This window comes from Typopeltis vanoorti, chromosome 13 (assembly GCF_054136105.1).
Source record: "Typopeltis vanoorti isolate ZY-2024b chromosome 13, IOZ_Tvanoo_1.0, whole genome shotgun sequence".
In the NCBI taxonomy this organism is placed as follows: Eukaryota; Metazoa; Arthropoda; class Arachnida; order Uropygi; family Thelyphonidae; genus Typopeltis; species Typopeltis vanoorti.
The window spans coordinates 72,408,803-72,433,913 of record NC_143561.1 but is presented as its reverse complement, the minus strand read 5'-3'; the positions used below and the strand labels follow the sequence as shown (position 1 = coordinate 72,433,913).

The 25,111-nt window shown below is 35.7% G+C and overlaps 1 protein-coding gene across 1 annotated transcript in view; it reads left to right on the top strand.

Moving 5' to 3' along the window:
- The first annotated feature begins 22,203 nt into the window (after positions 1-22,203).
- Positions 22,204-25,111, top strand: part of LOC150100281 (proton channel OtopLc-like) — a 52,790-nt gene continuing 49,882 nt past the window's right edge. The window contains exon 1 of the mRNA XM_090402930.1: positions 22,204-22,240. The gene's annotated coding sequence lies outside the window, so the exon portion shown is untranslated. The remainder of the gene's footprint in view (positions 22,241-25,111) is intronic.

Below are 25,111 nucleotides of genomic sequence, written 5' to 3'. Positions count from 1 at the left end.
CCTTAATTTAATATTTATATATATATATATATATATATATATATATATATATATATTGGAATACTGATATCACATTTGGAGTAGCTCACCTGAACCCTCTTTAAACATCTTGATCTATTGAGAAGTGAGTACAGTTGATTAATGACCATCCGCCATCTTATAGACTGTGGTTTCTTCACTGTGTTTATTCTCCAGATATTTCCATGAGCTGCAGAACCAGCACTAGTTATGTTCCCCATTTCTTCTAAACCTAAAGCAACACGAGCAACCACTACTGGACACCCATTTATAGTTGAACTGCTGACTCATCAAACCTACTATTCCTATTGAACTTTCATTTCATCTACTTCAGTCCTGTGAAACAGCCCTCTTCAACGGCTACCAGCGCCAGTTCTTCAAGAAGAATATCAACAGAATTACTATAACACACCCACCACACAACACACAAGCTGTGTGTGTGTGTGTGTGTGTGTGTGTGTGTGTGTGTGTGTGTGTGTGTGTGTGTGTGTGTGTGTGTGTGTGTGTGTGTGTGTGTGTGTGTGTGTGTGTGTGTGTGTGTGTGTGTGTGTGTGTGTGTGTGTGTGTGTGTGTGTGTGTGTGAACCATAAAGGAAATAACTCTAAACAGTACAAAAAGGTTAGTGCATGCATTTCAACATTAATGTTAACATTTGTGTATTTAAACACATTCTCTCTCTCTCTCTCTGACTTTATTGTTGGGCTTACGCGTGTGCTCACAATCTCGTGTACGCCAATATTTTATAGCAGCGCAGTGACAGTCAGACAGGTTATAACTTAGGTTGTTATTGAGATGTACAGGATTGAGAATGATTTCTTTAGGTTCTTCTATCCTTCTCTCTAATTCATCGGAACAACGTAAAATATTAGTAGACTTGTCCCATAGTACTGGATGGGTGTGGTTCTCTTCAGTTATGGCGAGGGAGTAGATTAAAAAGGAATTTGTTAATAGTTTTTTGTGAATAGCCATTCAGTCGTAATGCAGTCCCGAGGAAATTAAGTTATTTGTTTAGTTCCTCCTCGTCCTAAAGAAGGGAACGAGCCCGATGTCCAAGTGTCGAAGTGATTCCAAACTTTTGTGGGGGATAATGATGAGACACGAAAGTGAAGATATCCGTTCGTGTCGGTAGGTTTTCTGTAAATGGAATTCTTCGATTTCTCCGCTGAATGGGTCAGTTTAACATCCAAAAAGGAAGAAAACCACTAACTTCTAACTCAGCTGTAAATTTGATGTTTGGATGTTGATTATTCAGATGGTCTAGGAAATTTTGAAGAGATTCATGGCCGTGGACCCAACCAAAAACAATTTTCTATGTATATTTTCCAAATTCTAGGTTTTAAAGGGAAAGAGCAGATAGCTTTCTATTCAAAATCTTCGAGGTAGATGTTAGAAAGTACTGGTCACAAAGGACCATAGCGAGACCAGAATTTTGTTTGTAGATAGTACCTCTACACTTGAAATATCCTGAATCAACACAGTCAATTAACAGGGCCATGATCTTCTTAGATAATTTATTTTTTAATAACAATAAAATTTCTTATGTAGGAACATTTGTAAACAAGTGGACTATGTCAAAACTGGTCATGATTTCCTCTTCCTTAAGAGTGATATCTTTAAGGCTAGAAACAAAATCCATGGAAATTTTAATAAAGGATAGTAATGACTTACCGGAGAAGCACTTTAGAGATTTGGCAGGAAATTTGGAAAGGTTATAGGTCGGAGAATCAATCCCTTCGACAATCGGTCGCAGAGGAATGTTTTCTTTATGAATTTTAGGTAATTCATATAACCGAGGGATTAATGGATGGAGAGAACGAAGAGATAAACGTATGTTCCTGGGGAATTCTGTTGTTGTTGTTCTCAAAAGGTTGTTTGTGCGATTATGAAGTTCGCGTGCAGAATCTCTTTCGAGGATCGAGTAAGTGTCAGTTTGTAACAAATCTAGCATCTTGTTGTGGTAATCCTCAGAACTCAGCACAACCGTAGCATTTCCTTTATCTTCCGGGAGAACAATGATGTCTTTGTTATCTTGTAGTTTTTTATTTATTTATTTTTTTTATTGTCTGCCGTTCTAATGAAGATATGTTGTCGGTAGGAGGAAATAATGAAAATGGATTCCATACGGAGTAGGTTTGCTTCTTGGGTGGAAAGGAAGGAAGCAGCGTTTTCAATTCTCATAAGTAATAATTCTTTTGGGATTGATCTCGGAAATAAAACAAAATTGAGACCTTTGGTGATAACATTTTTCTCGGCAGTAGAAAGGTTATGACTAGATTTGTTGATGATAACTTTATCCGGGTGGAGGTGTAATTTAGAAGATAAAGAGTTTTGTTGTTTCTGTTTAAGACATTCACATTTTCTAATTGGTTTTAGTTTGTTCTCATTTTGAACTCTGGAAGCTTGAGATTCGCTATTTTCTTCAAGATGGTTCCATGTGTCAATATCTAGAGAATTTTAATGTTATTATGTAATGCAGTTTTCTTAGCAAATAAGAAGGCCAAAGTACGTTTGGTGTCAAAGATTCTGTCAGTGAGAAGATCCAACTTCGCTGTATGGTAAATCCGTTTCGAGAGAACGCGAGCCAGTACTTTGTCTAATGGACAAGTCTACTAATATTTTCCATTGTTCCGATGAATTAGAGTGAAGAATAGTAGAACCTGACGAAATCATTCTCAATCCTGTACATCTCAATAACAACCTAAGTTATAACCTGTCTGACTGTCACTGCGCTGCTATAAAATATTGGCGTACACGAGATTGCGAGCGCACGCGTACGGCCAACAATGAAGTCATAGAGAGAATGTTTTTAAATACACAAATGTTAACGCATTAATGTTGAAATGCATACGCTAACCTTTTTTTGTACTTTTTAGAGTTATTTCCTTTACGGTTCTTATTGGTTGTTTCTTTCATTAATTTTCCACCTGAGGAAGTCTGTTAAAGACGAAACGAGTCGTGCCATCAAAATTTGTTTTATTTCTTATCTCGGTTTCCCAGTCATTTAATCCTAAAAACATCTAAAAAACGAGTAAATCAGTCTTCTAACACACACACACACACACACACACACATATATATATATATATATATATATATATATATATATATATATATATATATATATATATATATATATATATATATATATATATATATATATATGTTAAAGATACCAAGCAATTTTATAAGCTAGGTTTTTATTCCTTTTTTCCCAAGTAAGCAAACAGACAAGTAAGTCAAGTTTGTGGCTGCACGTAGTGCAACACTAGGCAACTCGTTGTAAAGGTGGAGTAAGTACCGATCACTTTCCTTAGAATTTTCCCCTAATACAAAGCACATTTTCTTGCGGAGATGTATGATGCAATACATTAAGGCAAGGGGCCACTACCCAGACCGGTTTCGACCTTTATTGAGGTCTCGTCAGTGGGAGCCAGACCAAAAAAATGCCAAGGGTGTAGTAATACAGAGCTTATATAAATTTTACCTAAACAAGTTGCCATAAGGTGCTTTGACCTCATTAAATAAAAAATCTCAGGATGAGAGTAAGATGTAGAAAGTTTTTTATCTTGGGTATATAACCTAGCTTATAAAATTTCTGGGTATCTTTAACATAATATATACCCAAGGTAAAAAAAATTCTACATATATTGCTTGGAATGACCAAGTTTAACACACGTAAACCACGGTAGTAGGTTTTTTTATTACGTAAATATTTCGTCCTATGTATCTTAGGATATCATCAGTACAGTAAGGCAATACTAGGAATGTCCTAAGTTACCTATATATATATATTGCTTGGAATATATGCTTATATATATATATATATTCTAATCAATGATTAAATAGAGAAACCTGTGGAGAATTCATGACTAAGTTTAACACACGTAAACCAAAGTAGTAGGTTTTTTATTACGTAAATATTTCGTCCTGTGTATCTTAGGATATCATCAGTACAGTAAGGCAATACTAGGAATGTCCTAAGTTACCTATATATATATATATTGCTTGGAATATATGCTTATATATATATATATATTCTAATCAATGATTAAATAGAGAAACCTGTGGAGAATTCATGACTAAGTTTAACACACGTAAACCAAAGTAGTAGGTTTTTTATTACGTAAATATTTCGTCCTGTGTATCTTAGGATATCATCAGTACAGTAAGGCAATACTAGGAATGTCCTAAGATACCTAGGTGTGTGTATATATATATAGTGTGTGTATACACACACACACACACACACACACATATATATGTGTGTGTGTGTGTGTGTGTGTGTATTTGAGTATACACCACACACTGCTTGGAAAGAAGTCAATGGACACACCACAGAGAAGGTGCATCGTGCCATGAACTAATCACGTGTTTGATATGGCTTCGAAGTGATGGGAACTGACGAAGTTGAAACAGGCGTTGTGACAGGATGCCATGTTGCAGACCTATCTGTTCGCATATTGTTGAAAAATTTCTGATTCCAGCTCAAATCAGTGATATCATACTCAGATGGAAGTGCAGAGACTCAATTGCATGTGTTACCTGCAGTCGGGATAATAAAAACTGCTAATCGTTGGCCTACACGTTGAATGTGGAGTTCCAGGCATCGACTGGAACATGAATCTACACAGAAACATTCAGAACCGAAGCTCCCAACATGGGTTTCCATGGAAGGACCGTAATATGCAAGTCCATACATTACTCGAACCAACATGCAGCGTCGTCTTCAGAGGTGCAAAGTAGGACGTGGAAGCTGTGTTATGGAACGAGAAATCTAGCTTCACCCGCTACCGAGCAGACAGATGGATGTGGGTGGGGTATATGCTTGGTGAACGCCTCTTTTCGCAGAGTGAATAACTCCAACTATAAAATTTGGAGCATTCTGGATAATGTAATGCTTCCTGCTTTGAGTTGTTTCTACGTAACTGACCATTTTCTTTTTCAACAAGACAATGCACCGTTGCACAGTGTCATAAGGCTGTTGCTGTAACTGCGTGGTTTGTGGAAATGAATGTTAGCACACTTGACTGGCCTCCACGGAGCTCAGGTCTCAACCCTACTGAACATCTGTGGAATGAACTAGAGCGTCGGATGAGGTTAAGAGACGTCCGCCCTACAACAGTCAGAACCTCATTATATGTCTACAGGAAGAATGGTCCAAATTATTCTTCGTATACTTCCATCATATTTTCCAATTTATACCGGCTACAAACAAACAGTGATTGGTTACATGGCACGATGCACCTTACTCATGGGGATATATATATATATATATATATATATATATATATATATATATATATATATATATATATATATATATATATATATATATATATATATATATATATATATATATAAAGGTAAAATGGAACTAAATATGAGAATTACAGAGTAATTTTTTTGATGAATTTCATGTAAAATTTGTACAAGTATACTTGAAAAGAGACTGAGAAAAAGAGAAACTTGGATAAGGCGCAAGATGGTTAAGGATAAATAGGGATTATCAGATTTAGATTTAAGACAAATAGTGAGAAATTACAGGAATATAACATGATTTATATTTTAGTTTTGTAGATCACACTTGGTAAGGGCATAAGGCAAGATGCCAAGAGAAAAACTGTTCAAAACGCTACAGTTATATAATGGAAATGGGCCAGTCTATATTTAAGTTGTAAGTCAGCAGTAAGCCAGTCAGAAATGAAGAAGGTACAGGAAGGTGATTTTTGAGAAAATCAGGTGTAAGACGAGGGTTTCTTACTATTTCTACTGTTATTCTTTATTTTATGCAGATCGTGTCATGCTCTTAAATAAGTTCAATAGAAGTCTAAATAAATTGAATAACTGCTGTAATAAATTTGGAACGAAAATCATCAATGAAAACAACGACTTAGATTATGAAAATAGGCAAGTACGTTGAAAACATCAAATCAAATACAGTATAAATTATATTCTTGTTTCTAGTATACGTTTTTTAAATTCAATCTTTAAAAAAGTTGTTTCACTAATTAAACCTGAAAATAATTGTATAAGATTTTTTAGTAATTCCAGACGACGTAATTCAATAGATTCGAATTACTATCGTTATCACGTGACACCTTCAAAGAATCATCGTGACATGGCACTCTACTCAACTCCACTGCATGCGTCTCACCGTTTCTCCGACTAAATCCTCCAACTACTCACAGCTCACTGTTTCCTCTACTTAATTCTCCAACTACATACACTATCTACCGTCCACCACCATCATCAAGAACAAAGGTATTTTTTGTCTGTAAATTGCATGGATTCTCATGGTCGATTTTCGTGTATGCGGAATGAAAAACCTGAGTTTCCGGGAGAAAAAGCCCTGTTACCTCCTTATGAAATCGGCTAATCTTCAACTGAAAAAGCTGAGAGCTTAATACCGCAAAATTACATTTTATTTATTTCATTCTTTTAATTTTAACTGTATTAATATACGAAATTGTAAAATAAAAAGTCATTTTTATTTTACGATTTCGTGAAATAAAATAATTTTAAAAATTATTTTCGTAAAATAATTAACAAGAAATAAAAAAAATACAGAAAAAAAATTATTCTGGTAACGATAGAAATTCACATTTTGACATTGTTTTTTGTACAATGTAGTTAGCAGGCCTTCGCAAAGAAGTATTACTTGACATTCTCTATAAATGAATTTGAGATGAAATTTGTACATGACAGTGGTGAAGGTTCCACTTTACGCGTTATAGTCAAGAAAAGGATAAATAATAATAATAATAATAATAATAATAATAATAATAATAATAATAATAATAATAATAATAATAATAATAATAATAATAATAATAATAATAATACAAACTACTAACCTTAGGGAGAAATGCAGCGATTGTTATGTGTTTACGCTAGCATGATTGTTCCAATAAGAAATTTAAAGAATTTTGAAAAATTTTAAAGTATTTCAGTTTTAAATATGTAAAATTCGAATCGTTAAATAATCGTATGCGTATTTGTCAAACCGCATGTAAAAATAAAAATAAAAATATCAAGATTATTATTACTATTATTATTATTATTATTATTGTCAAAAATCTACTAAAAAATCTGAATTTCGTGAAAGCGCAATTATTATTGATCAATGCAATGTTGCATGCTTCAGATTATTGCACAAAGTTATCGCAAAATACTTTTCTTTGATGATGGATAAAAATTATGTTTAATGCGAATAAATGACACTAGGTGGCACGGCCGTGCGATACAAAATTTTGTAGTCTGCATTTGGTATGGAACTATTCAAAATTATCCAAATATTCTGAATAATCAAGTATTTTAAGAGAAAAACGTGATGAGGAAATCATGGTAACAATTGTGCCAAGTTCTATATTTCTGTTGAAATGTCACTCAAGAAAAAAAAAATAAAATAGAAATGGCAGAAATGAGAATTACTAGAATATCTCAACTTATAAGACAATGTTTACTTCTCAAAATGAAAGGAAAACAACAAAATTTCAACATTTCCATTAGTCATTATTTCATTAATGCTAATCTGAACCAATAAAAGCTTCTGAATGAATTATTAGATTTTTTTTTAAAGCTAATGCAGTCCAAAGATTGCGCGTTTAAATTTCAAACGATGTTATTGAATAGAAGTAATGGCATCCTTCAACACACTACTATAATTAAAACGTACCACTGCCAAAATTAAAATACATGGGATCCGCATGTTGAATTTCATTCTACATACCCTTAAATAAAACGACAAATACATTATAATGAAAGATAACCTGAGTACTTTATATTATTCATGGATTGGATTAAAAAAAAAGATTATAATAGTGCTATACCGAAACAACTCATGTGCTGAAGATGATCATCATACTTCGAAGTCATACGTAGCTATTCCTTTCAATTGGGAAGGGTTACGTACTCCTTCCGTCCTTCCTTCCCTTTTAATTTTAGTGCAATCTTTTAACTGTTTGACTTTGTAGGAAGTCTTCTAATGGGTAATCAATTTTCGATAACATTTGAAATATTTCTAACACTGTATAAGTTCGAACACGTGAAACCTCCACGTTAGTTAAAGAATTTGCTAATCTACTTGAGCAGGCTAGTTGAACTACAAGAAAAGCTTGCACCACAAACCTAATTTGGCAATGATATCAGATTTAAATAATATCTCTGCGTAGTTTGTTGTCTGGCCATGTGTGTGTGCGTGCGTGCGTGTGTGCGTTCGTGCGTGCGCGCCTGTGGCTAGCTAACTGACTAGCTAATTCACAATGTAGCTAAATAACATAACTTGCATGTTGTACACAAGCCTTTCCAACTGGCATCGTCGCTACAAGAAAACATCAGTTTTGAAATTATACACTAATGTGCGATAGGTTCACAACCTTTCATCGGTGGGATTTATATAAAAAAGGCATACAGATGGCAACACAGTAGAGGGAATATAAATGAGATTAACAGAAGACTTCTATGGGTATAATTCATACCGAGATATTCGATATATACATGTCGAATTACTACTTATTACTACTTGATGTGGAACCAGACAGAGCCTCAATAACTCGGTCTGTATAGACGAAGTCCTTTGGTCCGAAAGACCTCTGATTCCCGTGAGGAACCTTTATTTGGTCTCTTTCGATGAAAGGTGAGTTAGCCAGTCTCATACAGTGATAGTTTTTTTTCCCCTTTCACCTGGAAACTCGGGTTTTTCGTCCCCGACCCAGTGAACACACACACACAGATTACAGTCATGAATATCGCGGGAGGGGGGAACTCAACCCGTCCTAAGGGACGGATGGGAAGGATAGGATAGAATGCAGAATCTGACAGTTACACATCACATGGTCAATGTATTTTACTACCTTTCTAATTTATTGATTTATTTCGTATGGGGTCCGCCCTTTACTCCCTCGTCTCTTAGGAAGGATTGAGCCCTCGTAATAAGGGATTAAGTATGTATTTCATGACTGTAGATCCGTGTGTGTTCACGGGGCCGATATGCCCGTTCTGGGGGACGAAAAATTTGAGTTTCCGGGTGAAAAGGTTTCCTATCTCTGTATGATACCGGCTAACTTACCTTTAGTCGAAACAGATAAAGGTTCCTCACGTCTTGGACAGGAATAGAACTCAGGTCTTTCCGACCAAAGGGCTTCGTCTATACCGACTGAGCTACGGAGGCTCTCTACCTGTCTAATGACACACACATTTTATACGCATTAAAGCTTGTTCTAATACTTCTAATGAACATGAAGCTTTCTTTTCTTTAAATTAGTTCCGGATTGTGTTCATCTCACATCCGAGATGTGCGATGAACAATTGCGGGGAAGGGTCTCTTTATCATATTGTCATCTACAATAGTATAGCTTGTTGCAGATGCTTAATTATTTGTTATAGTGAAGAGGGGTTCCGATCTGGGTAATTTTCTCTCAATTTTACCATCTGAGATATATAAACAAAATAAAACAAAAACAAAAACAAACAAAAAAAAAACATTCCAAAATACAACACTTTGGGCGGATATTTTCACTAATGTTTCAACATGTAAAACCAACAAATCTAACTGTCAAAAAAAATATTCCAATTAGTAATAGAATTATGCAATTACATGTCTAAAGAGAGCCCGAGTGATAGGATCTCCACTGTATTCTTTCTAACTGCAAATCCGTATACATGGAAACGTACGAAACATTCGTACGATTTCACTTACGAATGTCCATAATATCTTTATTTTTTTTTGACTTCAACAAAATTTCTTCACGAGTATCCAATGAATACCCATAAAGAAATTAGTGATCCTTTGATCTGAGAGAAAATTTAAGGAATCTACTAATGTGATCTAATTCTTCACTACACCAAAAATAATGGTACGATATTAAACAACAACCAAAGACGAAAGAAATCTTTTAGAAAATTCTCTAAATCCTCCTGTTCCCAACGAGAGTAGGCAGAACTCTTGTAATCGTACTTAAATTGTTTGGAACGTCGAGGGACAGCCCTTCTCCACCTCCAGTCGTCAGTGAGAGCTGAAGCTCAAAGACTATTAATGATTTCAAAGTCATCAGAGAGAGAGAGAGAAAGTAGCAAACTGCTGTCTCCATCTTGTGATCCTAAACCCTAAGATATATATATATATATATATATTGTTGTCTGAAATAGTGTGAGCGCTGCGATCGGAATTTTAAATTCTCGGGTGCAAAATTCTAGCCTGCAAAAAGTTCCCCTAGTCGACGAGTACAATTAAACTCCTGATGGTTTTCGTTCTGACGGTTTTGCACCATTGAGCAAAGCAAACGCCATTTACACAGGAAGAATTTCCATTCAAAGAATCATGTTAATTGGTCGGGGGTATTTTGTAAAATAAGCGCGCGATGGAGGAATTTGTCTTGGTCTTGGGCTAGCTATCTGTGATTGGCTACTGGTGGAGATTGAACTTCTCTCTCAGTCTCCAAAAGTTAGATATGACTAAAACAGCCGCGCCTACTTAGTATAAGAGAATAAAATGCGTTAGCGATTTTTTTTTTTTTTTTTTTGGAGGCGGGGGAGTTACAAACAAGCGTACAAAAGTTTGATTATGTTAAAAACTATCTTAGGGCATGTATCAACACTTGAGTTTGAAATGTTTGCATTCAAAATACTCTTTTTCCCCAATGTTTATTAATACGAAATTCTGAATCTTTTTAAGGTACTTGCACTGAAACTTGTTTAGGAATTAACAGAAGTAGTTAAATTATGAAAACTTAGTTGCACATACGCCATAAAATTGTCAGATTTAACAGTTCTGTAATTGATTTGGTCTATAAAATCCTATCATGACTTAGCACTCCGAAAGAAAAACGAAGTAACTAGTGAGAGTGAGATCCCGCGATCTTAGCTTTGGCGCAACTGCCTGTGAGTAGATTACTTCAAGATATTATGAACAATACGATTCCTTTCGATGGCAATACATGTTGTTGTTGTTGTGAACAAGTATTGCATGCACTGCTCTACAAAATTAACAGAGTACTTAATAGGGTTTAACTCGTTTTGTTTGCAATGCCGGAGAAAATTTGGTATAGCGATGTACAACAGAATAACAACAGAAGAGACAGCTAAAAGGAACATTGCATAGGAGTATATAAGAATTGCCAAAAATATCAAATTACAGAAGTCGACACAATACCTCAAAAATATGGTCGCGTAACATCAGTACAGCATAGGTGTGACAACAATGGACTATGCTCGATATCAGCATTGTCTCTGTACGATTCTGTTCTTATTTAGAATGGAAAATGCAAAAGAAAGATTACGAGAATAATAAAAATTACAAAATCAACTTTTAACAAAAGGAAGAATATACTAACATCAAGAGAAATAAGCAAAAAAACAACAACTAGATTACGAATTAAAATGCTTTATTTGATTTACTTTTCTTTATTGAGCAGAAACATGAACAATAAACAAGGAAGACATTAGAAGAAACGATGCTTTTGAGATGTGGACGTACAGAAGAGCATTGAAGATCTCATGGATTCAGAAGAAGAGAAATAAAGTTTTGGAGATGGGTACTAAACTGGAACTAATAAAGGACATGAAACAAGAAAAATACATATTGCATCACATTGTGAGACAAGAAAGTTTTCAAAAAGACTTACTAGAGGGAAAAATTGAAGGCAGGAAAAGAACGAAAGAAAGACAGCGACACAAAGAGTTCAAAAACATAAAGGACTGGCTAGGTCAGGACTATGTAGTGAGTAAGAGAACATGTCAAGAGAGAGAGAGAGAGAGATGGCGATTCATAACAGCCAACCTCATGGATGGAGATGACACTTGGCAGAACAGGACATACGACTGTGTGACAATAAATATTATTCTTCCGCCAGAGCAGAGTATATTTCACCAAGTGAGGCAGTAGTTGTCGGCATGCATTGCGAGGCCTAGGATCCCCAGGCCACGGCACTTGTTGAATATCTTCAGTTTCAAGCTACTCCTTGCAACTTCAGCTCTATGGGCAGTGTCACTGTCATGCATGAAAAGAAAATAAATCTGAACCACCTGCCACATAAGGTCCCAGGATCTGTTTTGGGTGCCTTTACGAAGTTACGGTATCCCTATTGAAAACATGAAGAGGGATAAGGCCGTTAATCATTATTCCTTCTCATACGAGTACAATGCCTCTACTATAAGTGTCCGTTTCTCTCTGATAGTGGAAAAATGATACCGCATTCCTCGTTCTATCCAGATTAAACAACGCCTAGAATCCTAAAACGGGACTCATCAGAGAGCAGTTGAATCCCATTTGTCAGCTATCCAAGTCACATGCCACAATTTTACTTAACAAACGACCACCTTATGGTCCATATTCTGGGCTGAAATTGGATCGCCTGTTTCCTCTTTGGTCATTCACTGAGTATTGTAGCCAATCTTCATATTCGTCTGAATCAGTAAAGGTTTATTCCCTATTTCATGCCTAAGCTGCATGGATGGTACGCAAACTCTCTCTCTCTCTCTCTCCAAGTTCCAACAACAATGCTGAAGTACTCGAGGGCAGATGTGCTTTCATACACACTCATTATCCTCCTATAAATTAACGAGCTCCTCTCACTGTCTTCTATCGAATCCATTCATTACTAACAGTACACTTCTTCAATTGATAAGAATTGTAGAGACTTTTTCCTGATACGAAAACTTTCTCTTCGCTCCCCTCCCCCCTTACCTTTTATCAGACCAAGGCAAAATCGCTCAGATCCACAAAATCTTCAGCCTCCTAAAAGATAAACTTACTGTACATTTTCGCTGAAAACATTCATACTGAGGTATTCTGGGTCAATTAGACAGAATACAGTCCCGTAGGTCTGCGACAGAGCGACGCACTGGCATCGAACAGCGGATGCTGCGTTTCACATGATCCCACAAATGTTCGATGGGATTCAAGTCAAGAGAATTAGGTGTGCAGGGGAGCATACGGAATGCTTGGATACGCTCTTCGAACTAAACTTGCACAATGCGAACCTTGTGAGACGGGTCGGTGCCTTCTTGGAAAAGTTTATATCCATCCGGTCACGGTCTCACTATGTAGGGCAAGGTGTGTTGAATGGGAAAGATGTCCATGAGAATAATCCCCATACCAGGCTATTGCCACCACCGGGCTTGTTTCGGCTTCATCCATTCCCGGCAAGAGAAGTGGTCATAATATTTTCTTGCTCATGAGTGTACATGTGACAGTTAGTTATATTTGTTTTATATTGCATAGCAAGCAGCCACATACTACTTTTCACGATGATATTGGTTGCTCATGCAGCTTAGTCATGAAATAGAAAATAAACCTTTTCTGTTCAAGCGAATATGAAGATTGGTTACAAATCCCTGTGCGTGGATGAATTCATATTGTGCAATGGTCTTAATTGCAGGATCAAAACCCCAAAAAGTTTATGCTTTGCTCCCTTTAGAATCGTTGATCAGAAGATTGGGTTTGCTCTTCGCCTGGTTACCTGGTTAGTGATTACAGCTTAAGGACATCCTAGTCATTTCATCTCCTCTTCCTATAATGTGTTTAAGAGCTATTAAACGTTAGGACGAAATAATGTCTTTTTTTTTTTTTTTGCTTTAACCTTTTATTATGATAGAGAGGTTATGCTATTCCGGCAGGGAATCCCTACTGTAATTTAAAGAGACTGGCTAACTCACATTTATTTTAAGAGGAAAAAAAAATAATATTCCCAGGTCTTTCCATCCAATGGATATGTGTTTTTTGAGCACTATGGAGGCGCTTAGGCTAATTTTTTCATTTCGTTTTTCAGTTCAAGCTGAATCCAATTGAAATGCACAAACTAAGTATTGGTGATCATAACAGGTACATCAATCACAGGCCAAACTAATTAACTAACATTCGCAAAGGAAAGCAGTGATTTAAATGCTTACTATATCCAAAAAAAAAGCGTCCAATTACCTATGCAAGAAAGTGAGGCAAAAAATATGGAAATACAAAAAAGTGTTCATAACCTCTCACAAAGGTGATCACTTATCAAGATCGCCGAAATCTGTAATCTTGTTTCAAAGAATCACACGCAGGCGAGTACAAGCGAGAAAGAAAAAGTGTCATACTCATGAACAGTGAAAGCCTAACCTGGCAGCAAATAATTTTTATGAGATAAAAACAAAAGTTGTTTGAAGAAAATGCATCCGTTCTGTTTTGAAAGAATTTCTCTTGATGAGCAATGCAGAGAACGACTCAGATATGTGCAAGACGTAAAAAAAATGAATATGTCGGATTCATACGAGCAGCCTTTATATCTGATTTCTTATAACAGTAACGACTGAAAGCTATTGCATATATTCTAGCAGCTGCTCTTGCATTTAATTGCTTAGGCTGCAGGGGTGTTCAACCAGTCGATCGCGGAGCGATTTTTGGTCTATCTCTTGTGTATTCCTCCTTACTTACAAATTTAATTAAAACTGAAAACATAATATTTTATTTATCATTATTTTGTATTATTTTTATATTCGCTTTAAGTGTATTGCTATTGTTTATTTATTTTTCGTTAAAATTGTCAAATCAGTAATTTTCTTATAAGTCCGGGTAAATGAATTAATTTGGATCAGTGGAAGTCAGACAGCGAGCCGAATGAATACGATTATAAGCAAAGTGTAAAAACTCGATTGTAACTTAAATATTAAATATTCCAAAGCACATTACATCGATTTTTTACTTAAATTAAGTCCCGTGTGAATATTGCAAAAAATAAACTTTGTTTGTCTCGGTATAGTTTGTATTAGATGTTTTTGTAAATAACTCTTTTGAAGCTAACTGTATATACTGCTTTAATAAGAATATGTTAAGAGTGTTAAAAACAAAGGCAATGTTTATATCGCCGAAGCTGCATGTAATAGATCTACATGGCGGCATTAGAAAGATTGTTATTGAAACTTGTATGTATGAGAAAGGCTTGCAGGCTCTAAGTGTAAACATCTCTGAAGTCAGTTAGAAAGCGTTAAAACAACTTTCCGATGGCGGCAACTTACAATCAAAAGAAAGCGGAGAACAAAAGGCGTACCAAAGCATTTCTTGCGAACCTGAAACTTAAGATGAAAGATTCATACCGATTCTTTGGGGGTTGCCAAACTTCATGCGAGGTCTCAGAGGAGGCCTAATAAAAAGGGACTGAAGCAAGCAGAAGGGGTCCCGGTTCCAGAATTGCTGTCGGAGAGGAGGCCGCCCGGTCCAGAGTCGCCGTCAGAGAGACTGTTCGGATCCACGTTACTTGAGAGAGGAGTTTCCCGCTTCCAGATAGGAGCTTCTCGGTTGGACACGTCGCTAGAGAGAGAGAGAGAGAGAGAGAGAGATAGAGAGAGAGAGAGACTACTTTTAGGCCACAGACAAGGTTTCAAATTGCCGAAAGGAAGAGTTCCAATTGCCGGAGAAAAGTTTACAGGCCAATTTAATGTCAGACATTCACCAGTGTATTGCGTTTTCATTACAATTTGATGAATCAAACGACTTCACTGATATTGCTCAGTTAATGGTATTTATTCGCATGGTATTTCAAGATTATTCAAGTAAAGAACTTTTGAAAATTATACCATTATTGGGAAGGACTATGGGAGAAGACATTTTTTCGGCATTTGATGAATTTGTAAAACAACACAAACTTCCGCTTTTTAAACTTGTGTCTATTACTACTGATGGTGCTCCTGAAATGATAGGTAATAAATCAGGCTTCATTTCATTATGTAAAAACGATGACAAATATCCGGATTTTTTAACGTACCACAGCATTATCCACCAACACGTACTGTGTAGTAAAAGATTAAACACAAAAGATATTTTGGATATTACATTTAAAATTGTAAATTCTGTTCGAGGAAAATCCTGCAACGGCGATTATTTAAATTACAGGCAGATGATGATAGGGAACTTCGGTTGTACAATAATGTTCGCTGGTTCAGCAGAAGTCAATTTTTAGAAAGATTTCTTGTATTAATTAACGATATAAAATTTTTCTTGCTGAAAAAGGAGATATTTATTCCACAATTGAGTGATAAAAGATGGTTGTTGTTACACTTATCATTTTTAGTAGATTTCTGTACGAAATTAAGCAATTTAAATTTAGAGTTACAAGGTAGAGATAAAAATTTAATTGACATGTTAAGTTCAATAAAAACTTTCCAACAATACTTACTTTTACTAAAGAAAAATATAAATGTGACTGCGAATTTAGACATCTCCCATATTTATTAAAATTTTTTGAAAAAAATCAAGAAATGCTTCGCTATGATTTAAAATAATTTATTCGTGAAATATAATTAGTCGAGGAAGAAATAAATTCAAGATTTAAAGATTTTAATAAAACTGAAATGATTGTATCTTTTATCAATAATCCATTTCAAGAGAACTTGAACATCACAGAAATTTCAAATAAAATTAGTGGGCTGTTTGATATAAGCCAAGCTGAAGTAGAACTTGAGATAATAAACATTCAGAATAGTTTACATTTAAAATCAATAAACAATGAAGTCATTTGGAAGTATGCACATGAAAAATTCCCAATATTAACTGATATTGCGCAAAAAATTCTGTCGTGTTTCGGATCGCCATACTTGTCAGAATCCGCTTTTTCAAATATGACCGTCATAAAAAACCAATTAAGAAACCAAATTACAAATGATCATTTGGATGATTGTCTGCGATTGGCCACTTCTTCATATCAACTTGACTATGAAAATATTGCGAGGTCCAAACAATGTCAAATTTCATATTAACTTTTTTTTTTTTTAATCAACCAGCATTTCCTGTAACTTGTGAGTTTGTAATCAATTTGTTGTTTTTTTTTCTAACTTCGGTTTTCCTAAATAGAGAAATAATTATTTTATTCCAATATTTTTTTTTGTTGTATTAAAATAATTAAAAGTGATAAATAAATTTTTAAATACACAAATAAAGTTTTTAGTTGTGCATTTTTTTCAGTTGTTTATTTTTAGTTGTTTATTTGTGCGTAATCAGATATCAGGTTGTGGGAACGTGATCTATATAAGAGAGTAGATCGCCGAATAACTTTTTATAGAAAAGTAGCTCGCGAAGTAAAAAAGGTTCAACGCCACTGGCTTAGAGGAACAGAAAAATTATCAGAGAAAGAACCATACGGTTTCATTTCGGCGATGTAAAATAAATAAAATAAGGAATATTGAACATCCAATCATATTTCAAAGCCGAATATACTGTAGAAACTCTGAAAGTTTAAAAACATTGACCAGAAAGAGCTCATGAGAATACAACCATCGGCCTCAGAGTTGATTTAGATTGCGCTACTTAAATGATACGAGCGCTGCCCAAGCCTTCGTATTTCCACGATGGACCCGTGTTCTCGTTCTTGGTTTCTCCATGACTGAGCGTGGCAAAGATGCCAACTTTCTCTATCCTATCCTGCACTAATCTCCTCCATTTTCCTCCTAATGACTTGAATATAAGATCTTCTCTTCACGTAGGTGGTCGACCAGGTTTTTTTTTTTTTATACCTGGAATACCAGACTATTATTCTTGAAGTCCACCTGCTGTTTTTCACATGTGATATATATCCTGCCCACATTTTTTGTTGTTGATGATAGTTTCTACCACATCTTTCGAATCGAGATTTTTTCCTTATTTCAGTGTGTGCGTTATGTGATCTTTCTTTTTTATATTACAGATTCTTCTTTCTATTGCCATTTGGCAATCTTCATTTTTTGTTGTGTTCGTTGTCCCACTGCCATAGGTTACTGCTGGTAGAATACTTCTATTAAAAAGTTTTGATCTTATTTCCATATGTCAAATTTGATTTGTTGGTCATGACAGTATTCATTAAGGAATCATTCAGCAGTACAAAGTTTGACAAATGCAGAGAAGCAATGGGGTGTACACTCAGCAGTAAAGCTACGAATTGGATTTGTAATTAGTGAAAGAAGGTCATCTATGAGTGGGGTGCTGAAAATTTCTGATAAACACCTAGAACAAAAATGATATTAAAGCAACTCTTCTTATATATCCTAAAAGAAAACGAACAAATTATTACCAATTATATATTTCGTTTAATCCTTTATCCAAGTGTAAGCAAACAAAGTTTGGGCCTGAAGCATTTTCAGGACTGGGGCAACTCGTGGCAAAGGTGGTATAGTATCATCACTTTCTTTAGTACCCCATAATGCAAAGCACATCTCTTTGCGGACAGTATACTGCAACGCATTAAGGGAACGGTCACTACCCAGACCAGTTTTTACCTTTATTGAGGTCTCATTAGTGGAAGCCAGACCGGTGGTGATAATAAGGTGGAAGTAATGGAGAAGTCATATTTCCATATACGAGTTGCTAAAAAGTGTCACACCCTATTATTAAAATTTTCCGGATTAGCGATAAGTTTATGGAAGTTTTTTCACTTGGCTATGCTACCAATTGTATATTTGGTTTAATCCTTTATCCAAGTTTAAGCAAACAAAGTTTGCGTCTGAAGTATTTTCAGGACTGGGGCAACTCGTGGCAAAGGTGGTATAGTATCATCACCTCTGGGTTTGGCTCCCACTGATGAGACCTCAATAAAGATCGAAACCGATCTGGGTAAAGACTCTTCCCTTAATGAATAGCATTATACATGTCCCAAGGAAATGTGCTTTGCATTATGGGATACTAAGGAAAGTGATGAGAAGTTATACCACCTTTGCCACGAGTTTCCCCAGTCCTGAAAATACTTCAGGCGCAAACTTTATCCAAGTGTAAGCAAACAAAGTTTGCTTACACTTGGATAAAGGTTTAAACCAAATATATAATTGGTAGCATAGCCAAGTGAAAAAACTTCCGTCAACAAATTATTACAATTTGAAGAAAGATGGAGGTTAAAGGGTTTTAAGATATGTTCCTTCTTGTGGTTATATCAGTTGCTATAATATCATATTTGTTCCGGGTGTTATCAGAACTTTTCACCCCCCACCCTTTCGTATCTATAGATCAGGGAGTGGATGAAGTGGAGAACCTTGGTGTTCTCTGGTTGGAAAATCTCAGGAAAGGGACTATCCAGAATAGCACGTAGTAAACAACCAGAGAGGAATCTTTTGTTAATTTCAAACTGTTACTTAGATGAGGAGGATGAGAACAGCTACTATAAGAGTTACAGACATTTCCTTAGCTTGTGTCCAAAGGTCGGTGATGGTTAGGAGATCTCGTATTGAGCGCAGTCATCTATAGCCTGGTCGCTAATTAACTGGTGAGCCACGTGACGAACAAGTTGGCTGTTGATGACTCTCCAAGAGTTTTGACAGAATGGAGTGAATGTAAAGATAGTTTCATTGAGTTTAGTGCTTTTTTGGAAACTGAAGAGAGAGAAAGAGAGAGAGAGAGAGAGAGAGAGAGAGAGAGAGAGAGAGAGAGAGAGAGAGAGAGAGACTGAGATAGAATTTCCACCCATGGATATTCTTCATTGTCTTCAAGAAGATTAAAGTGAATTTGTTGAGGTGAAAACAGTGGGATGAAAACTTCGATGGCTGATTTTATCTCCATTTTTTTGTAATTTTTTTTTGGCTTAATATGGTCTTGCTTATATGCTGTAGTGTTGATTACAGAAAAAAAAAAGGAAATTGTAATTAATGGAATGTATACGAAACGTGGTAAATCTAAAGCTTATTTTTCGTGTTCAAGCTTTCAAATTTTTTTTTTTTATTACTCCTGGAGAAAGACGGAAGGAGGCGCATAATCAGCTGTTCTTAGTGTGGCCTTCTATGAAAAATTTGCAGAAGAAAGTTGAGTGGGAAAGATTTCTCCACTTTATCTGGATGATGTTAAAATGATACCTTAAGTGTGTGTGTGTGTGTGTGTGTGTGTGTGTGTGTGTGTGTGTGTGTGTGTGTGTGTGTGTGTGTGTGTGTGTGTGTGTGTGTGTGTGTGTGTGTGTGTGTGTGTGTGTGTGTGTGTGTGTGTGTGTGTGTGTGTGTGTGTGTGTGTACAAGTAGCCTAGTCGTGAAGATATTTCACTCACAAACTTTGCTTGCCTACACTTTTGGTAAAGAATTGAACAAGAATATAATTTCTTGGGAAGTATAATTTACATTCAGACATGATCTGACAGAGTAAGTGGTAGAAGAATTACTCACTAGTTGTTCGGAAAGACTCCTAGAGATTGGCGGAAACGGATGAGGGTTGGTTTTGGATCACTACAGTGTATTTAATACTCCCAGGAAGGGATATCACCCGTACTAAATGTAAGAAGGGAAGGAAATAGCCGAAACCGAAGACAAATATGGCAACAGCCATTTCAAAATCCTCCAATTAGCAATGGGGCGAGGTTAACCTTGTAGAGTCCAATAAATGCTATAAAAACACATTCTTGTATTATTTTTTCAGAAGAAATTTCTCACTTTATTTCCCTCTTCTCTTGATTATATCCAAATCTCCAAGCACGCCTAGATTTCTCTTCTTGGCTTGACACCTCTAGCCTTGCCTGGCACACACAAACGCATCTCAATTATATCTTCTTCTTCAGCGTTTAAATATTAAATCTGCCCTGCCTTGGAACACCTCCCAGACTTTTAGGACAGTACATTTAAAACCTCTCTAAGAATGTTTGGCATAATTCCGAAAAGAGCAGTTCCGATTAACTGATGACCTCAGAGATATATATTGTGGTTAACATCCATTTATTCTACAGTTTCAACCTTACTAAACGAACTTCGATTCTTCCTCTTTCATTCTATCTATCTTTGTTCTTTGGAAGAGAGTTTTCTTCGCTCTATCGTTTCTCCAGGATACACCCTACATCTGTTGAAGAAAAACATCAACAGTTCTTTCTTTCTCATTAACCTCTTGCCCTCCCACATATACGATATTAATATGCTGTATGTTTTGCAACACTCTCGAGTGCGGGTTGATATTTAAATAAATAAATAAAATAGGAGATATTTCACCAGACGATGAAAGCCTTCTACTGCTTATAGGCTGCGTTGACTTTTTTTTTTTTTTTTTTCTAAAGAAGGTGTGCATTTATGGCACTGCACTCGCTGAATTTAACAGCATTTGTTTGTGGAAACAGTCCGCAGACATACTGTAGGTTACACAGAGATAAGGTGGGACTGGGAAAGAAAGCTGTATATTGTGCATAATCGGTCCATTAAGTGCTCAAAATATTATACCCCGTTATATAAATATCACTTTTAAATTACTTCGAAAGGGTTGCAGCTGTTGTAACATATCAATTCAGTTGTTTTATTCAAATTCATGCAAATAGTTGAGATAACAAACATTATGATATACACAATCAGGTCACAGCATTGTAATAGTATATATGCATTATAGAATATGTCAGTTAAATATACAAAAAATAAAAACTCCTGTTGTGACACATAAGTGATATTACAGATAAAGATAATTATATATATGTATATACTACTGTGTTAATTTCTTTTAAACAGATAGCACACAAAGAAAAACGGATTTATGGCCCTTCCTTCCCATCAATGCGTGCGCGCGCGCGCGCGCGCGCGCGCGTGTGTGTGTGTGTGTGTGTGTGTGTAATGGAAGTAACATGGAAACTGGAAGTTTCATTGTACATGAAATTTCAACAGATAGAGATAAAAGAAAAAAAAAGGCCAATCCACAGCCCAATTATCCCCACCCTTCCTCTCCCCAAACACATACACGCTCAGCTATGTGATATTTACCGCAAATGGTGTAATTTGGGTTATTCCACAACACGCTGAGTTTTCCCATGTTGTTTGTGGCAATCACAGATCAATATTTATTGGTGTATTTAACCCCCTCGAGATCACTATTAACGCAGTTTTGGGTTCATGCAAGAAACAGAGAAAGAGAGAGAGAAATGCGCAATTAACGATGGAACGAATGCCTATTTCTTTCTCAGTTAAATAATGCATTGATTGTGTTGCGCGTAAAGAAATATACTCTTGTGCACGTGCTGTTTAAATACACCAACGCGTTTGCGTATGTTATAATGTAAGACATGGTGGCTGCGTGCATCTGTGACATTCCCTCACTGACCTTTATCTCCCCTACGGAAGAATGGGCTTGCTCCACTAATGGTCATGGCTACATGCAGCTACTGAAAGCTCGCGCTGTTTGGCGGGAAAGAATCGGTCTCGTTGTTGATACGGAGGCAAGTAACTCCATGTTTCCGTGGATCGGTCAACAACCTCTGCTGCGTTCTTCAGACGATCGCGAGGCTGGATGCGACGGAGAGTTTTCAGGAGTACGAGGGATTTGCTGATACTTCCTCGAGGCTCTTAGGTAGGCTATGGTCTTCCTGCCTCTTGTATAATAACGTGCTTTGAACCTGATTCGCCTTCCCCTTCCCTAGTTCACGGGCGGATGCCCGTTTGTGTGTTACGAGGATAGCCAGTCGGAACATAACCTTGAGGAACGGGAAGCAAGCTTTAGCCTTTTTTTAAGGGAAAAAAAAAACGCATTTTTTTTGTAAATGTTCTCTTTTCTATTTCTTGAAGTGGATCTATTTTGTCCTTAAATAGCGTTACATGTTTGTAAGGCGTTACTAGTATGCAATGTTGAGTATAAGTACCGCTCAAATTAGTGGTTTCAGACAACCACCACCACCTCATGAATGTTTCAGTGAATTAATATGGTTGGAAGTTTTTTTCTCGGTTAGGGCTGGAGACGCATAGATCAATAGTGCGGCCATCTGGTTGTCAGTAGTAGCGAAATGTTTATGATCCTTCTAGCCCAGTAGTCATACTCAGTAATGGAAGTGAGACGCTTTCTAACTCAGATAATGGCGGGGAGTTAACACCAGAGGTCTCCAGCCTAAAGCAGAGTAACTGTATTCCTATAGTTGTATTACTTCAGTACTGTAATTTGCATCACCCTTTGTGAAGTTTATGTTAACTGCATCATTCTTCTATGGATTCAGTCATTTGAGAGGATGTTCTCGTAGCTCTAAAACGAATGCTTGGCTCTTCATGGCTATAATCAGTACCAGGAAGCAGAATAATCAATATCAGGAAAAAAAGTGTTTTAATGGTTTAAGAGACAGGAGTTTCTAGCAAGCTGCATGATTCCTATCGAATCATGTTCTGCATTTTTTTCTAAGAAAGGATGGGCCCTTGGAATGATATTTATAAACTTTGCTTTTTGTGTTCCATTATATTCTATTGATAATAATTTATAAGTCCCTGCAGATTTTATTATTATTATTATTGATGTTTTTCCTACACAGCCTTTTCAGTCTTCTTTTCTTAAGGGCCTCAAATATATATATCTATTTTGTTTGGAACAATAAAAAAGAATAACATGAGAATTGCCGGAAAAACATACAGCAGTGAAATTAAGGCAGAAATAAGTTTTATCTTAAGTTACACACACACACACACACACACACACACGCACGCACACGCACGCACACACACTTGCAAGACTAATAAGCTAGAGAAGAACCTAAATATATCCAAAATTTATCTCTGAGCATAAAATGAGCTCTGATGAAATACATGAAGATTTATGTAACACATTCAAATAACACACGCTGAACATTTCTTTTTTAAACCTTGTGAAAGCTACAAAATCAACACGAGACTTTCATTTTAAATAGCGTTCCACTTTTGGGAACGATGGTGCTATTTTAAAATCATTCACCACAGGACCATGCAGAATATCATTTACACTAAGGTTATAAATATGTCAGCACTTATGGTATTGACATAAGCGTGTATTAGGAAGGTGGTTCCAGTGCCCTCACAGTACTTTTACTCGTAGAAGAAAACGTTTGAATAATTAGAACAAGAAGTGCTTATGAGACAGCTCATATTTGCAAAACAATCATGTATGCAAATAGAAGTATGTATATATGACACGATCCCCTATCTAACAGAATTTCATTGCCAGGAATCGCAAAGATAAGAACACATCTCTTATGATTCTGCAATATATCGCAGATTTTTTTAAACATCTCTCATTGTAGAAAACCCTTCCCCCCGCAAAAACTGCATTAAAGGGTTAACATTTTAAGAAGTCATGATGACAGAGGTTACCCTGCAGGTGGCGTATGAAGGGCAGATATTACTTAGAACCATTACTCAGCTGTTCAAACTTTGTTTGTCGTAATTCGAAATAAATGCCTACACAGCTGGCATTTCTTCAAACATGAAATATTTAAAATATCTCTTCAACATTCATCAATCTTTCCATGTGGCAGATAATATCTTAATGAAGTATTTTATTTTTTTTTATATAACTTCCACCCATGAAAGATCAGAAACCTATAGTACATTAGTACGCTTGGTGGGTTATGGATTTTCTTTCTATTTTTAATTAATCGTTTATTTTTGTATTTTTTTACATAGTCCGGAAACTGTATAGAGACCAAACACGGACCTTTTTTAAGCTACTTCCGGCCTGAGTAAGTGGGGCAGTGATCGCACACAGGTCGATGATCTTCATCTTACCTAAATACTCAGAAATGATAGATAAATAAATCGATTAATTAGGATAATGTGTTACTTATCGTAAATCTACTTTTATATTGTAATTTTATGTTACTGAATTTTTTAATAAAATTTGAAACGGTTATGTTAGTGTTTGAAGTTTGTAAGCATACATTTTATAAGCATACATACATCTAAAATGCATACATTTTAACTGACTAATATATGCCAGTGCTATATTTAGCATCTTGAACTCTATTCCAGTTTAGTAGAATACAGTTCAAGATGTTAAATATAGCATATTAAGGAGACAGATGATGCTTAATTCGCTTATCATTGATTTTCGAATATAGTACATCCTTTAAACAAAATTATAGCAAGTTAATAAAGTATCGTAAATATTGCTATATATTCCTCTATATAACTTTGAGGGAAATAAATTCAATTTACTGTGGTGTAAGTATGGTTTGAAAACAAAAACCACCAATTATTTAGAATATTTGTAACAAAATATGCAACTAAAGGTTTTATTATTATTATTATTATTATTATTATTATTTCGTTTTAACTATTAATAAGAATATAGAAATACAAAACATACCCCAAAGCGGTCTTGTCTTGATTACAAGGAATAGCAAATATTATTGTTTTTAAATACATTGGTTAAACAGCTGATGTACAAAGTTATCTATCTGCTGTCTAGTTTCAGTAAATCAGTTTGATG